Here is a 16,546-nt window from a genome sequence, read left to right as displayed (position 1 = left end):
TGTTTGTGTCTGCTACCAAATTCATATGTTGAAATCCTAATGCCTGTGTTGATGGTGTTAGGAGGTGGAGCTTTTGGGAGATGATTAGGTGATGAGGGTGGATTTAGTGCTCTTCTAAAAGAGACCCGAGGCCAGGTGCGGTGGCTTATGCCTATAATCCCAGCACTTTGGGAGGCGGAGGCGGGTGGATTACGAGGTCAGGAGTTCAAGACCAGCCTGGCCAAGATGGTGAAACCCCATCTCTACTAAAAATACAAAAATTAACCAGGCGCAGTGGCAGGTGCCTGTAATCCCAACTACTTGGGAGGCTGAGGCAGGATAATCGCTTGAACTTGGGGGGTGGAGGTTGCATTGAGTTGAGATCAAAGTGAGATTCCATCTCAAAAATAAATAAATAAATAAATAAATAAATAAATAAATAAATAAATAAATAAAAGAGACCCAGAAAGCTCGTTCACCCCTTTCACAATGTGAGGACACAGTGAGAAGGCACCATGTATGAACCAGAAAGCCCTCACCAGGCTGAATCTGTTAGTACCTTGATCTCAGACTTCCCAGCCTCCTGAACTGTGAGACATAAATCTCTCTTATTATAAGCTACTTCGTTTATGACATTTTCTTATAGCAGTCTGAACAGACAGTACTATTATAATTCCCATTTTACATAAGAAGAAATTAAAGTCAGAGATATCCGCTAATAGATCCAAGGCCACAGAATTAGTGAGAGCAGAAAGCAGGCCGGTGTGACTCTAAAACCTTTGCTATGCTTTTTCCATCTCACATCATATATATATTTATATATATTTATATATTTATATATATTTATGTATTTATATATACTTATATATTTGTACTTATGTATACTTTTATATGTATATATGTATGTATTTTTTATATTTTATATATATATATTTTTTTTGAGACAGAATCTTGCTCAATCTTGGCTCACTGCAACCTCTGCCTCCTTGTTTCAAGCAATTATCCTGCCTCAGCCTCCTGAGTACCTGGGATCACACGCACCCACCACTACGCCTGGCTAATTTTTGTATTTTTAGTAAAGATAGGGTTTCACCACGTTGGCCAGGCTGGTCTGGAACTGCTGACCTCAGGTGATCCACTTACCTCTGCCTCCCAAAGTGCTGGGATTACAAATGTAAGCCACCGTGCCTGGCCTGATTAAAGAATTTTTTAAAAGCACAGTAGAGAATCCAATTGTCTTGACAGGGAGGAAATCAAACCTTAAATACATTAAAGATTAAGAGTCAAAAATTCTACACCAACCCTTTTTTTTTTTTTTTTGAGATAAGGGGCTTGCTATGTTGCCTAGGGTAGAGTCAAACTCCGGGATGTAACAAACTTTCCTCCTCAGTCTCCTGAGGAGCTGGGACTACAGGCACTCCAGGCAGGTGCCTGGCTCTACACAGTCTATTTTTGAGTTATAAATACTTCAAGTGATTAGTTACCCCTTGAAGATGCTATCTCTCAAAATGCAAAGTCAGCAAAAGAACCTGTTGATGCTCTCAGAGAACTTGCCATCTGTTTGGCAAGACATATGAAAGAACTAGTGAACAAAAATACAGTCCCAGATTAACTGCAGAAGTGCTTTCAATTACCCTTCACTTACTGCAGCTGCCAGACAGATGAATGCATTCCCTCAGCACCACAATGCACTCTGAGTGCCTCTTGAGAACAGGACATTTGGGTACTGTATTAAGTTTCCTTTGGCTGCTGTAGCAGATTATCACAAACATAATAGCTTAAAACACAGATTTATCACATTGCAGTTCTGGAGCTCAGAAGTCAAAAATCAGGTTCAGTGGGCTAAAGTCAGGGTCTTGGACAGGCTGTTTCTTTCTGGAGGTCTGAGGGAAAAATTGGTTTCCTTGCCTTTTTCAGCTTCAAGAGGCTGCCAGCATTCCTTGGCTCATGGCTCTTTCTTGGTGTCACTCCAATCTCTTGCTTCTACCATCATTGCTATGGTTTGGATATTTGTCCCATCCAAACCTCATTTTGAATTTAATCCCCAATGTTGGAGGTGAGGCCTAATGGGAGGCATTTGGGTCATGAAGGCGGATCCCTCATGAATACATTAACGTCCTCCCTCAGGAGCTAGTGAATTCTTACTCTATTAATTCTCATCAGAGCTGGTTGTTTAAAAAGGGTCAGGATAGCCAGGCATGGTGGCATGCACCTGTAGTCCCAGCTACTTGGGAGGATCACTTGAGTCTAGGCGTTTGAGATTGCAGTGAGTTGTGATGGCACCACTGCACTCCAGCCTGGGCAACAGAGCAAGACCCTGTCTCCAAAAAAAAAAAAAAAAAAGGTCCTGGCACCTCCCCTACGTTTCCACTTCCTCTCTGACCACGGGATCTCTGCATAAGCCAGTTCCCCTTTTCTTCCCACTGTGAATAGAAGCAGCCTGAGACCCTCACCAGGTGCAGATGCCCAGTCGTTAACTTTCTGAATTGTAAGCCAAATAAACCTCTTTAAAAAAAAAAAAAAGATTTCAATAGTTTTTAGAGAACAGGTGGTTTTTGGTTACATAGATAAGTTCTTTAGTGGTGATTTCTGAGATTTTGGTGCACCTGTCACCCAAACAGTATACACTGTATGCAGTGTGTAGTCTTTTATTCTTCACCTCCTTCCCACCCTTCCCCCCAAAGTCCATTATTATCATTCTTATGCGTTTGCATCCTCATAGCTTAGCACCCACTCATAAGTGAGAACATATGATATTTGGTTTTCCATTCCTGAGTTACTTCACTTAGAATAATTAAACCTCTTTTTCTTTATAAATTACCCAGCCCTGGGTATATACTTTTATAGCAACACAAAAAGGTTAAGATAGTCACATCTCCTACTACTTACTCTTGCCTGCCTCTTACAAAGGCTTTTGGAAGTACATTGGGCCCATCCAGATAATTCAGGAAAGATCCTTAACTTAATCACACCTGAAAAATCCCTTTTGCCATACAAGAAACATTTGTAAGTTTCTAGAATTAGGACATGAACATCTTTGAGGTGCCATTATTCAACCCACCACAGATACTATCCCCCATCTTCTCCTCCCACAGCTGAGCTGTATGCCTAGGAGGAGTTGGCTGTGTTTGTTTCTGGACTTGATTTGTGTTTGCTTTTGTAACTAATTTTAAAAATTAAGAAACCAATGAGGCCGGGCGCGATGGCTCACGCCTGTAATCCCAGCACTTTGGGAGGCAGAGACGGGCGGATCACGAGGTAAGGAGATTGAGACCATCCTGGCTAACACGGTGAAACCCCATCTCTACTAAAAATACAAAAAATTAGCCGGGCGTGGTGGCGGGCGCCTGTAGTCCCAGCCACTCGGGAGGCTGAGGCAGGAGAATGGCATGAACCTGGGAAGTGGAGTTTGCAGTGAGCCGAGATCGTGCCACTGCACTCCAGGCTGGGCGACAGAGCAAAAACTCCGTCTCAGAAAAAAAAAAAAAAAGAGACCAGTGAAATCTGAGGGCAAAAAGAAACACTTGCAATGTGTATGGAAAACAAGTAAAATGAACTAAGGTAAGTCACTAAAGAAATACGGTCACATAGGGTATGTAGCATGCGCCTGTAGTTCCAGCTACTCAGGAGACTGAGGAGGATCGCTTGAGCCCAGGCATTCAAGTCCAACCTGGACAACATAGCAAGGAACTATCTCAAAAAAAGAAAATATGGTCAAATTAGGTATGGCCAGGAAATCTGAAAGTTTTAGGAAATAATGCACAACTCAAGAAGGATTAATCAATATATATAGGGATGGCTTGTGTAAGAAAGAAGAGGCAGAATATTTCTCAAGGGAGATCTACTCAAACAAAAGGACTAGGCCCCATGTCAAAAAACTGGCCAACAAATGCACATTTAAATGTTCTTAAACGTTTAAAGTAGGTATGTTTAAATTATGATTTGCCTGCCTTAACCAACTTTTCAGGTTAACTAAGCAACTTCTTACCAATTCTCATAAGAGGAATCCAATTAAATTTGATTCAGAGTTTTAGAGACAATACTAATCAGTTAAGATAATAACTTGGCAGAAAGGTTTAATCAAGAGAGTGGAGCATAAACTGTATCGTGGATGTTATGTGGGATCTGAACGGATGGTTGGGGGTCAAAGCAAGGCACGTGAGATGAAACAAACAGCATACAACTGTAGGGTTAGAAATGAGTAGGAACGGTCATTTCAATCTATGAGGTAGAACCCTGATAATTCCGAGTGTGGTTCTCATTCCAGCAGTATCAGCAACACCTGGGAGCTTGTTAGAAATGCATATAGGGTGAGAGGAGGGAGAGGATCAGAAAAAATAATGAATGAGTACTAGGCTTAATACTTGGGTGATGAAATAATCTGTACAACAAACCCTCATGACACAAGTTTACTTATGTAACAAACCTACACATGTACCTGTGAGCTTAAAAGTTAAAAAAAAAAAAAAGAGAGAAAGAAAGAAATGCATCTTTCTGAGCACTGTGGCTCACTCCTGTAATCCTAGCACTTTGGGAGGCTGAGGCAGAAGGATTGCTTGAGTCCAGGAGTTCGAGACCTGCCTGGGCAACATAATGAGACCCTGTCTTTACAAAAAATACAAAAACTTAGCCAGGTCTGATGGCACATACCTGTAGTCCCAGCTGCTTGGGAAGCTGAGGTGGGAGGATCAATTGAGCCTGGGAGGTTGAGGCTTCAGTGAGCTGTGATCATGCCACTGCACTCCAGCCTGGGCACATAATGAGACCCTGTCTCAAAAAAAAAAAAAAAAGAAAAAAAAAAAAGAAATGCATCTTTCAGATCTTTTAGGCCTCAGCCCAGACCCACTGAATCAGAACCTGCAATTTAACAAAACTCCAGGTAATTTAACTGCACATTAACCTGTGAGAAAGGCTGGTTTAGAGAGAGCAAGAGTCTTCCTAAACTGCACTGTAGAGTTAATATGGTATATATAAAACATAATGACAACTGAGTTATTAAGCACCTTCTATATGCCAGGCAAACTACCAGGTGCTTTGCAAACCTTGTCTTACTTAATTCTGAAAGATCCCAGTCTTGTAAAATAGAACTGATCTTTATTCTCAATAATGAAACAATCTTTTCTGCTTTCTGCCATCCCTTTGGTTGAAGTTGGTATAAAGAATACATTAGTGTCTAAAAATTCTCAAATAATTGCTTTTTGAAATTCAGTATGTAAAATATTTTGACATAATATTTTTTTACTTCCTTCATTGGCTGGGTTGCAAACTCTTATAGGTAGGAAGATCTCAGACTCCTTGATAATTTCAACCTATGAGAGAGAGAAAAAAAACAAAAAACAAACAAACAAACAAAAAACACCAGGGGAAACTCAAAAGCATTCTGGTTAGGATAGGGTAAAAAATAAATTAAATAAAATCAGCAAGAAATACACTCTATTAAGTGGAATTTGGAAATGATAAATCAGATTGAACCAAATCTTGGGGAGTTTGCAATAAATTCTGGGTATTCCTACAGTGCTGCATGTCTCAGCAGTTTATGCAAAAAGGGAGGGCCAAACCTTCTGTTTCCAAAGAAGGCATTAAGACAGTCTGCCCTTTCCTTGCCCAGACTGGAAAATATGAAGTCCTTGTACCTTCTTGCTGCTCCCTGAGCTCAGTGCCCATCCCATACCAAACAGGGTAGAAGGAGTACCAGCAGCAACCCCGGTGATGGGATGTTGGGATGTTGGGCAATAGTGGGGCACCATTAGTATGCCTATGCCTCACTCACAAGGGTGGTTTTCAGTAGGCCTCCAGTTCTGACTAAGCTCCTTTCAGCAAGATTCAGCCAGACACTGTGGCACACGCCTGTAGTCCCAGCTACTTAGGAGGCTGCTGCAAGAGGATCGCCTGAACCCAGAAATTTGAGGCTGCAGTGAGCTATGAGTGTGCCACTCCAGCCTGAACGACATTGCAAGACACCAGCCTCTAAAAGAAAACCCAAACAAAATTTAAGAAACAAGAAAGATTCAGTGGTTCTTCACCCACTTGCAGACAGAGGGCCCCTAAAACAGACAGGGTCAAGTGCTGGGTCCTAGTGCTCCTTGCCGCTGTGCTTAATTGTGACAGGAGTGGGGGCTGAGGGGATAGGAGGGCTGGGGTGGGGGTGGGAGGGCATTCCTTTCCCTCAGGCTTTCACAGTGTACGTTTTGTATTCCAGAATCAGAAATCTGAGTGTAGGAAGAAGTGGGTTAGCCCTGGAGAAAGGAAAAGGAGGATCATGGTTCTCTGCAAAGAGCTGGAAGCTAAAAAGCAGGCTGTGTTTACTTACCAACCAGGACTAAGTGGGATCTTTGCCAGCTTCCAATACGGCCTTAAAAGTATATGAAATCCAATAAATATTTCAAAGCAAGAGATCTTCACTGCTTTACTCTCCACTACCTGAATCCTTGCAGGGAATGTAGTGTGTATCTAATCAATCTATTAAAAAATACTTTAAAAGTTCTATATATGTATCAATATTTAATATTGTTTTTACATTATTTAAATGTTTTTCTAAATAATATTATAGTATATGTATTCTGAAGCATTCTATTCAGTGACAAAGAATTATGTTTAGACATTTACATTTATATAGGAAAACTCATAACCTGAATATGTCCTGTGGGATCAAACCACTGACCCTTCCAGGATGGAAGAGACCTAAGGTAGTCAGCTTCCATCAAGTGGCCAGTTGGTCTCGTTGAGGAAAGGTGTCACATCAGGGGCTCAGTGTTGGTCTCTGTTGCAGATGTATTGGACATTTGATAATGGCAGCAGCTGGATAAGTCTTGGTAAGGGTTGAAAGTATAGTTAGTCCTCACTTTGCATGGTCCCAATATGCACAAATCTTAGTTACTACCACTTAGTTAAATCACACCAGAACCCCAACAACATGGTTTAAATTTCAACTACAACGTTATTAACTGTGCACAATTACACAAAGTACAAACCTCACTGTCAGCTCTTTTGTCCACAAATCACTATGTGAATAACAGATGCATAGCATGATCAATAACCAATCACACCACTCCTTTCAAAGTCCACTGATGATTGGCCACTGCACATATGTTCAGTTCATACACAGCAAAGCATGTAGCTGTGTTGCTGATTTTCCTGTGAATGAAGACACAGGATGATTTACAATAATGGATACTCAAAAGAGGAAATTGGCCAACAAAGATGAAAGCGCAGAAAAAAGTCCAAAAAGTGGTAACGCTGGAAGTGAACTCCGAATTGAATGAGTTACAGAAAAACAGTTCACTGTGAGAATGTGGCCACTGCGTCATTCAAAAGTCCCAGCCAGAGGAACTTAGAAAGGCAAACTTAACATAAATGAGGAAGGAAGTGTGGCAAAAAGCATGCTGTCGCAGAAGAAGTTGTCCTGGCAGAAACTTCACATTGAAGCAACTCTGGGAGATTTTTCATGATATTGAAGAAACAAAGGATACAATGTCAGAAGCTGATCCAGTCTTAGAAACGAGAGCAATTCATCAAGTCAGAGAAAAGATGCTCTCTCCATGTCGTAAGTTACATAAGAAGGTAAGCACTATCCAAATGACTCTTGTTGTTTCATTTACAATTTATTTACCCTTGCTATTTGTTTTCTTTTTCTTTTTTTTGAGAGGGAGTCTTACTCTGTAGCCCAGGCTGGAGTGCAGTGGTGCAATCTCGACTCACTGCACTCTGCCTCCAGGTTCAAGCAATTCTCCCGCCTCAGCCTCCCAAGTAGCTGGGATTACGGGTGTGCACCACCATGCCCAGCTAATTTTTTATATTTTTAGTGGAGACAAAGTTTCACCATGTTGGCCAGGCTAGTCTCAAGCTCTTGACCTCAGGTGATCCACCCGCCTTGGCCTCCTGAATTGCTGGGATTGCAGCCATGATCCACCGTACCCGGCCCACTCTTGCTATTTATTTTCTATGTTGTTTATTTACGTAGAAATTTAATGTTTCTAATGTTTAAATTACTAACATTTCAAAACCTTAGATAATATACATTTAATAGTATATTTTGAGCAAAGAACAATTCATGAATTGGTAGCTCTCAGAATCAAAAGAAATTCAGAATGCTTTATTGCAGCAGCATGGGCAGTGAGCTTTTACACAAAGGGAAGATGAAAGTGTACTTCACTGGATTAGGTGGAAAGACCCTAGTTAGAGGTTAGCTGGTGTTTTCTTATTGGTAGTCTTGAGTTTTGTTTTACTCTTTACATTGGGCTCCAGTCTGCTTACACGTAGGAACCTAAAGTACTAGGTTTGCCTCCGTCTTGTTAAAATAAAAACTTCAGCCGAATTAAATTTAAAGGAGTTTAATTGAGCAATGAATGACTCACGAATTGGGCAGCCCCCAGAATCACAGCAGATTCAGAGAGACTCCAGAGAAGGCTTGTGGTTAGAACAAATTTATAAACAGAAAAAGGGAAGTGAGGTACGGAAATCAGCAGTGAGGTACAGAAACAGCTGGATTGGTTACAGGTTGGCGTTTGCCTTATTTGAACACGGTTTGAACACTTAGCCGTCTATGAGTGGCTGAAATATGGCTGCTGGGATTGGCCAAAACTCAGCTATTGTTACAGGCGCATGCTTCTAAATTAGGTTTTCAATTTTGTATGCCTATTAAGCTAGGTTACAGTTTGTCCACAAGGACTCAAATATAGAAGCACGAAGTCTTTCTCAGGCCATATTTAGTTTGCTTTAACAGTCTAATGCCCTCCCTGTTAGAATTTTTGTTAAAAACAATTATTCTGTGTTTTTGGTGAGCCTCTTATGAGAGACTGAACAATACTTAAGCATAGGCACCCCTCCCTGTTACCATCACAGGTAAATTGTCTTTGTTTCTGTGGAACTCACAAGTCATGATGTCAGGCTCATTGAAGAAAGATTCCTTTTGTTGTTCACATCATTATTGTCACTCTGATCAAGGTGAGAGCATCTAATGTACCACTGATGGCTGAGAGCATGCATTTAAGACTCTTGACAGAACACAGCAAACCAGGGTGATTACAATGATAACCATCAGGAGGATAATACCAAGGGACTAGAGTATGCTCCTTAGCCAAGGTCCTCATGAATCAAACCAGCTAAAATTGAGTAAGTCAAGGAATGAACCAGAGGGGGATTCAACTTGTTTTAACCAGGTGGCCTGTTTGTTAATTTCTTGTGATTGAGTTTCTAATAAAAGAGGTATTTATCCAGGCACAACAGGAGGAACAGGGTAAAATGAGCTCATTGCATAGACTCTTCCTTGTTCACCCAATAGTCCAATGCAAGCCTATTATCTAAAACTACTTGAGTAAAAGAATTTAGAGATTTTTGTTGGATAGCTATAGCCTTAGCTGTAGAACCCGCAATAGTAACTAATGTCAAAGAAAAATTTTTGACCTTTATTTCATTTGTAGTCATCCCAAGCCATGAGAGAATGGACCTAACATATGATGCCCCCTTGGCAGGGTTGTCATCTGCTGGTCAGTTTCTTTTTAATCTATGATGCAGGTTTAGAGGGGTGTACCAATGTTTAGCTTCTGACTGGTTATGTAGTGACAATGGCACCTTTAAAACCCCTAGTCCCCACTGGCCTTTCATTCTCCATCTGTCAAGGTATGGGGTGGTCCAAGCATATGGCTGACAGTTAAATTCTCTGCTGATGAAGATGTACCTAGGACATTCCTGAAAGCCTAGGGGGTGGGGGGCGGGGAAGGATGTACCTAGGGTGAACAAGGCTCCTCCTTGGGAAACTTCAGTTATGGAGTAATTAGTTGGCATCACCTGTTTCTAACCAAGAGACTGATACGGAGTTATTACGTCCTAGAAGTCTGCCAAAATACCTATGTAGATAGGCATTCTTGTAAATAGCTCTGTTAATGTTCTCCTTTTTGTGCATAGCCTCCTTGCAATATGGTCAGCAGACCTGGCCATCCTATTCCATGGTTGGGTTAAAAAAGAAGAATAAAGGGGTCTAGAAGTTTAACTCTATAAAGAGACCAACGGTATAATCTAAACAGATTGTTGCATTTGGGATTCTGGCAAATTGAGTCACAAGATACACTAATGGGTCTCTAAAAAGCCATGCAAGTATTTTGACTTAGCATGGAAAATCCAGAATTTAGCAAAATTTTCTGCAGAAGCTATAGACTGTGAGATTCTAATTATGGCATTATCATGCTATACACAGATAGAAAGGAAGAGTAAGAAACAGGAGAGAAAAAGCACAGGGGTTCCATGATAGGAAGAGGAGGTTCTTTTTTGAGATGGAATCTCGCTCAGTCACCCAGGCTGGAGTGCAGTGGCGCGATCTCAGCTCACTGCAAGCTCTGCCTCCCAGGTTCACACCATTCTCCTGCCTCAGCCTCCCGAGTAGCTGGGACTGCAGGCGCCCACCACCACGCCCAGCTAATTTTTTGTATTTTTAGTAGAGATGGGGTTTCACCGTGTTAGCCAGGATGGTGTCGATCTCCTGACCTCGTGATCCGCCCGTCTCAGGCTCCCAAAATGCTGGGATTACAGGCGTGAGCCACGGCGTCCTGCCCAGGAAGAGGAGGTTCTTGATCTCTGATCTTGGGAAAGCTGTCTACATTCAAGATGCCATCTGTTTCGGGGAGAGATGTTCCTGGTCAACTTTACCTTGAGATCCCTAACTGGTTGTCAGTTCTGAGAGTCTGGAAGGGCCCTCTTGAGTTGAGAAACATTGGTCCAAAACTCAAGGCTTTACTGTATTGTAAGTGGTGAGAAGTTGGTGTGGTCCCTTCCAGTGAGACTCAAGGGCAGACTTTCTTTGATATAAATTCCAAAAGACGCAGTGTCCAAGTTCTAGACCATGAGGATTCTGATAATCAATCAGTGGGTCACAGAAAGCTACTATTATTACCTGATGGGAATACAGTAAGTTCTCAATTGATGCCATCATTGATAGTGTTTTGGAAACAATGATTTTAAGCAAAACAATGTTCCTTGAATAATGTGTTTCATTCAATGTTGCTTCATTTTAACATTGATGAGAAAAATAAAATTTGTTTTATTATACTTTTTTTTTGCTTAAAGTCACAGTTTCCAAGAGCTGATCAATGATTTTGTGAGAACTTATTGTATGCTTCAGCATAATTTATCAAGGTCTAGCAATACTGAGTCATACCCCAGGTTACAAATATGGGAGATACATGAAGCTCTATTATTAAGGGCATAGGTCTTCCAGTACAATTTCATGAGGTGTCATCTTGCACTTTCCAGCATGGGTAGATATAATTGCCATTAAATCCAGTGTTCAAACTTTTGGCCAGGCAATCCAGAAGATTCCATCATCTTGGCCAATTTTAGTTTTAGGATGCCATTTGTCTATTCAGCCTTTTCAGAAGACTAGGGATAAGGACAACAGTCATGCTATTTTGTTTGTAAACCTTTAAAAAATTGTTTAATAATTTGTCCAATAGGCCAGGCTTGGTGGCTCATGCCTGTAATTCCAGCACTTTGGGAGGCTAAGGCAGGCAGATCACCTGAGGTCAGGAGTTTGAGACCAGCCTGGCCAACATGGTGAAACTTCGTCTCTACTAAAAATACAAAAATTAGCCAGATATGGTGGTGCATGCCTGTAATCCCAGCTACTTGGGAGCCTGAGGCAGGAGAATCGCTTGAACACAGGAGGTGAAGGTTGTAGTGAGCCAAGACCATGCCACTGCACCCCAGCCTGGATAACAGAGTGAGACTCTGCCTCAAAAATAACAATAATAATAATAGTAACAATAAAGTTGTACAGTAAAATGAGTTCCCCTATCACTGGAAATCTTTCTAGGGATATCCCATAAAGGAAACACATTCTTTGTTTTTTGTTTTTTTGGTGGTGTTTTTTTTTTTTTTTTTTTTTTTTTTTTTACTACTGTTGTGGCATCAGTCTTCCTGCATGGCAAGGCCTCAATCCACCCTGAGAACAGGCATACAGTTACTGGAACATACCGAGAGCCCATTTAGGGTGGCAACTAAATTAAGTTCTTTTGTAGGTGTTCACATGGTCCAGCAGGTGGTAGAAATGTACTGTTTGAAACCTTAATGGTTTTCACAGAATTATGAATCTCATAAATCAGACATGTGTTATAAACCATTTTTGCAACTTTAGAACAATTACTCCACCTATACTTTTTCATAATTTGAACCATTTTGTCTACACTATGGTGAGTTGTGGAGTGCAGAGCCTTTAACACTGGTAGTTTTAAGGACTTGAGGAGGACTAGGTGGCTGTCAGGGCCCTCAGTGAGTTCATGTTTAGTATTACATTTGCATCCTTTTAAGTGCCAATTTTGTTTTTCTAATTCAGGTGCATAGAATCGTTTATTGAACAAATTATCATAGGTGATTTGATCAGAATTAATGTTATAGAATTCGACCAAATTGCATACCGTAACATGTTTAGTGACAGCTACCTTAGCGTGGAAGTTCACTAAGGCATTGTCTTGATATTCAGGTTCAGTTTTACAAGTGAGCTTTAATTTTAATAACAGCAACTTGTGAGGGCAGCAAAATAGCAGAAAGAAGTTCATTTGCCTGGGGCTCATTTTCGGTGATGGACCCACTAGAAATGAGGAAACCTCTTTGCTTCTAAAACATGCCAAAATCATGGACTACCCCCAAAGGCTTATCTACTGTCTGTATAAATGTTGTCTGATTTGCCCTGAGATATTTGACAGGCCTTGAGTGAGAGCATGCACCTCTGCTGGTTGGGCTGACTTCAACTGGGAAAGAGCTCCCTTTTCTGTTAATTCATTCTGGGTAGTCCAGGCATGCCCTCCTTGGTATTTTACTTCTGCATTTTTAGCATAAAATCCATCAGCAAAATGTATTATCTTAAGGTGTTTAATGGGACATCTTATAAATCAATTGAGGAGTCAATAGCTGTGATATGAGATTTACATAGTTGTGGTCCTCACCTTTGTCAAGTAAGGGTAGTAGGGTAGAAGGGTTAAGTAGATTGCAGCATTATTTTATTTATTTATTTATTTATTTATTTATTTATTGTTTTATTTTATTTTGAGATGGAGCCCCTGTTGCCCAAGCTGGAGTGCAGTGGTGCAATCTCAGGTTGCTGCAACCTCCGCCTCCCAGGTTCAAGCAATCAACTTGAGGCCGAGTTAGAGACCAGCCTGGTCAACATGGTGAAACCCCATCTCTATTAAAAATATAAAATTAGCTGGGTGTGATGGCACGTGCCTGTAGTCCCAGCTACTTGGGAGGCTGAGGCATGAGAATTGCTTGAGTCTGGGAGGTGGAGACTGCAGTGAACCAAGATTGTACCACTGCACTCCAGCCTGGGCAACAGAGCAAGTCTCCATCACACACAAAAAAGAAGTAAGTTGAATCTATTTCTGACTCTTCCTTAGTATGAGAAAGAACATAGCAGTAGGTTATCAACATATTGAATAAGAGCAGAATTCCTAGGAAATTGCAAATTTGGCAAATCCTGATGCAAAGTCTGAGAAAAATAAGATGGGCCTTGGTAAATCCCTTTGGCATTATAGTCCAATTATATTGTTGATTTTTTTCCAAGTAAAAGCAAATAAGTAGTGACTCCCTTTATCAGCTGGAATACTGTGTGTCCTCACTGTGAACCATTTTAAATTTTGGGGTACCTTATACAACAAGGTATTAGAATTTGGAACTACTGGTAACCTTAGTATTACAATCTTATTTCCTGCATGTAGGTCTTGAACAAATCTCCAACCTTGTCCACTGGGTTTTTAAAGTGGTAGACTGGGGTGTTACAAGGACGAGTGCAAAACATTAGAAATCTTTGTATAATTAATTCCTCTACAATTGGTGACAGCCCCTGAATACATCTGATTTTAGTGGATATTGAGGTAATTTAGATAGCAGCTTAGAATGACCTATTTGGGTTTTTTTTCTGTTTTGATTTTTGCGGGTTCAGCACTTTAAATATTTCCTATGTCATTTAAGGAGGAAGCCCACAAATATCTAGGTTCTTCAGAAAGAACAGGTTTTTATAGATTTGAGTTTCAGTGTTATCAGCTTCTGCCAGTATGTAACAGAGCAATTCAGGTTCAGGAAAGTTAGGAAATTATAAGATTATCTCTTTCTGAAGATAATTTTGTGTAAATTTTAGCAAGTCTTGTCCCCATAGATTCACTGGGGCAGCATCACAAAGTAAGAAGGCATATTTTTCTGAAAATGGTCCAAGTATCATTTGAACAGGTTCAGACATGGAGACATTTGGACTTGATTTTAAACCTCCACCATGAAACTATTCTTTTTATTGCAAGGAATTTGCTGATTTATGAAGGTGGGGTTTTAAAGTATATAAGGTGGGCCAGGCACAGTAACTCACACCTGTAATCCCAGCACTTTGGGAGACCAAGGCAGGTGGATCACTTTGAGGTCAAGAGATCAAGACCAGCCTGGCCAACACGGTGAAACCCCGTCTCTACTAAAAATACAAAAATTAGCTGGTATGGTGGCATGTGCCTGTAGTCCCAGATACTCAGAGGTTTAAGTAGGAGAATCACTTGAACCTGGGAGGCAGAGGTTGCAGTGAGCCCAGATTGTGCCACTGCACCCCAACCTGAGCAACAGAGAGAGACTCCATCTCAAAAAAATAAAAATAAAAAAATTTAAAGAAGTACATAATGTGGCCAGGCACAGTGGCTCACATCTGTAATCATTACACTTTGAGAGGCCAAGGAAGGGATGATCACTTGAGGCCAGGAGTTTGAGATCATCCTGAGCACATAGCAGGATTCCATCTCTACAAAACGTTTTTTAAAAAATTAGCCAGGCACAGTAGCATGCACCTGTAGTCCTAGCTACTTGAGAGGCTGAGGTGGGATGATCCCTTGAGCCTAGGAGGTCAAGATTGCAGTGAGCTGTGATCATGCCACTACACTCCAGCGTGGGTGACAGAGTGAGACCCTGCCTCTTAAGACAAAAAAAAAAAAAAAGATTAATGGGAAGTCTTATACAGTTTTGGTAAATACTGGAGCCACTTTATCTACTTTTTTTTTTTTTTTTTCCTTTTGAGACAGGGTCTCCCTCTGTCACTCCGTCTCAAGTGCAGTGATGCAATCATAGCTCACTACAGCCTCAAACTCCTGGGTTTGAGTGACCTTCGCACCTCAGCTTCCCAAATAGCTGGGATTACAGGCATGAATCACCCTGCCTGTTTCCCATTAATCTTAATTTTAGTTTCCCCTTGTTCATTTAAAGGTATTATGGAAAAAAAACCTGGGAGCCTCGTTAGTGTTATTATTCCAGGAGTCAAACCCTCAGGGGCTTCATCTGGAGGGGAAAATGTCTGGGTCAAAAGAAATGGGTTCATCACATGCCTAGTGCGAGACTGAACAATTTTGGCCAGGCATGGTGGCTCATGCCTGTAATCCCAGCACTTTGGGAGGCTGAGACGGGCGGATCACCTGAGGTCAGGAGTTCGACACCACCATGGCCAACATGGAGAAACCCCATCTCTACTAAAAATACCAAAATTAGACGGGCATGGTGGTGTGTGCCTGCAGTCCCAGCTGCTAAGGAGGCTGAGGCGAGAGAATCACTTCAACCCAGGAAATGGAGATTGCAGTGAGCCGAGATTACACCACTGCACTCCAGCCTGGGCGACAGAGTGATACTCCGTCTCAGAAAAAAAAAAAAAAAAAAAAAAAAACTGGACAATTTTGATTCCAGTGGCCTGGCTGTTTACAATAAAGAAGGACATCTAGAGGCACACGTTTCTTTGGTCCTCCTCCAGTATATTCATGTATTTGAAATCAATACTAAGAGGCCCCAAACTAAAGAAACTTGTGCCTCGAGATGTCTTCCTTTATTGTAGTTGCTGTGAGTATTACTTAAACCAGCCCAATCGTCCCATGTAACTGATGTTTATGGTTTCTTTTGAATAAACATAGAAATTAACCCTCCCAGGCTGGGCATAGTGGCTCATGCTTGTAATCTCAGCACTGTGGGAGGCCAAGGTGAGTGGATCACTTGAGGCCAGGAGTTGGAGACCAGCCTGGCCAACATGGCAAAAACCTGTCTCTACTAAAAATAAAAAAAAATAAAAATAGCTGGGCATAGGTAGCGTGCACCTGCAATCCCAGCTACTCGGATGGCTGAGGTAAGAGAATTGCTTGAACCTGGGAGGTGGAGGTTGCAGTGAATCCAGATCATGTCACTGCACTCCAGCCTGGGCAACAGAGTGAGACTCTGTCTCAAAAAAAAAAAAAAAAAAAAGAAAAAGAAAAAGAAATTGACCCTCCCAGTCTTGAAACTTGAGAAAGTTTCATTTGTCTTATCTGAGTTCTTTTTTCAGGAAATCAACCATCAGGCCTCCCAGATAGTATTAAGGAGCTGAAACTTAACAGATGACCATATCTGGACAATGAAATCCAGACCCTTTGCTCATCATGATTGCCTACTAAGGGGTCCCCAATCCCCAGACCATGGACTGGGATCCATGGCCTGTTAAGAACTGGGCTGCACAGCAGGGAGTGAGTGGAGGGTGAGTGAGCATTACCAACTGAGCTGCATCGGCAGCACCATTAGATTCTCATAGGATCAGGAA

General features: G+C 41.3%; 1 long non-coding RNA gene across 1 annotated transcript; it reads left to right on the top strand.

The window, feature by feature from the left end:
• The first annotated feature begins 6,857 nt into the window (after positions 1-6,857).
• On the top strand, positions 6,858-16,046 carry LOC139355791 (uncharacterized). Its single transcript, XR_011606836.1, has 2 exons — positions 6,858-7,539; positions 8,923-16,046. It is a non-coding gene; the product is annotated as an uncharacterized lncRNA (long non-coding RNA).
• The last annotated feature ends 500 nt before the right edge of the window (positions 16,047-16,546 follow it).

The sequence above is a fragment of the Macaca nemestrina genome, chromosome 8, assembly GCF_043159975.1.
Source record: "Macaca nemestrina isolate mMacNem1 chromosome 8, mMacNem.hap1, whole genome shotgun sequence".
Lineage (NCBI taxonomy): Eukaryota > Metazoa > Chordata > Mammalia > Primates > Cercopithecidae > Macaca > Macaca nemestrina.
The sequence above is the reverse complement of the archived record's forward strand: the minus strand, read 5'-3'. Positions and strand labels throughout refer to the sequence as shown.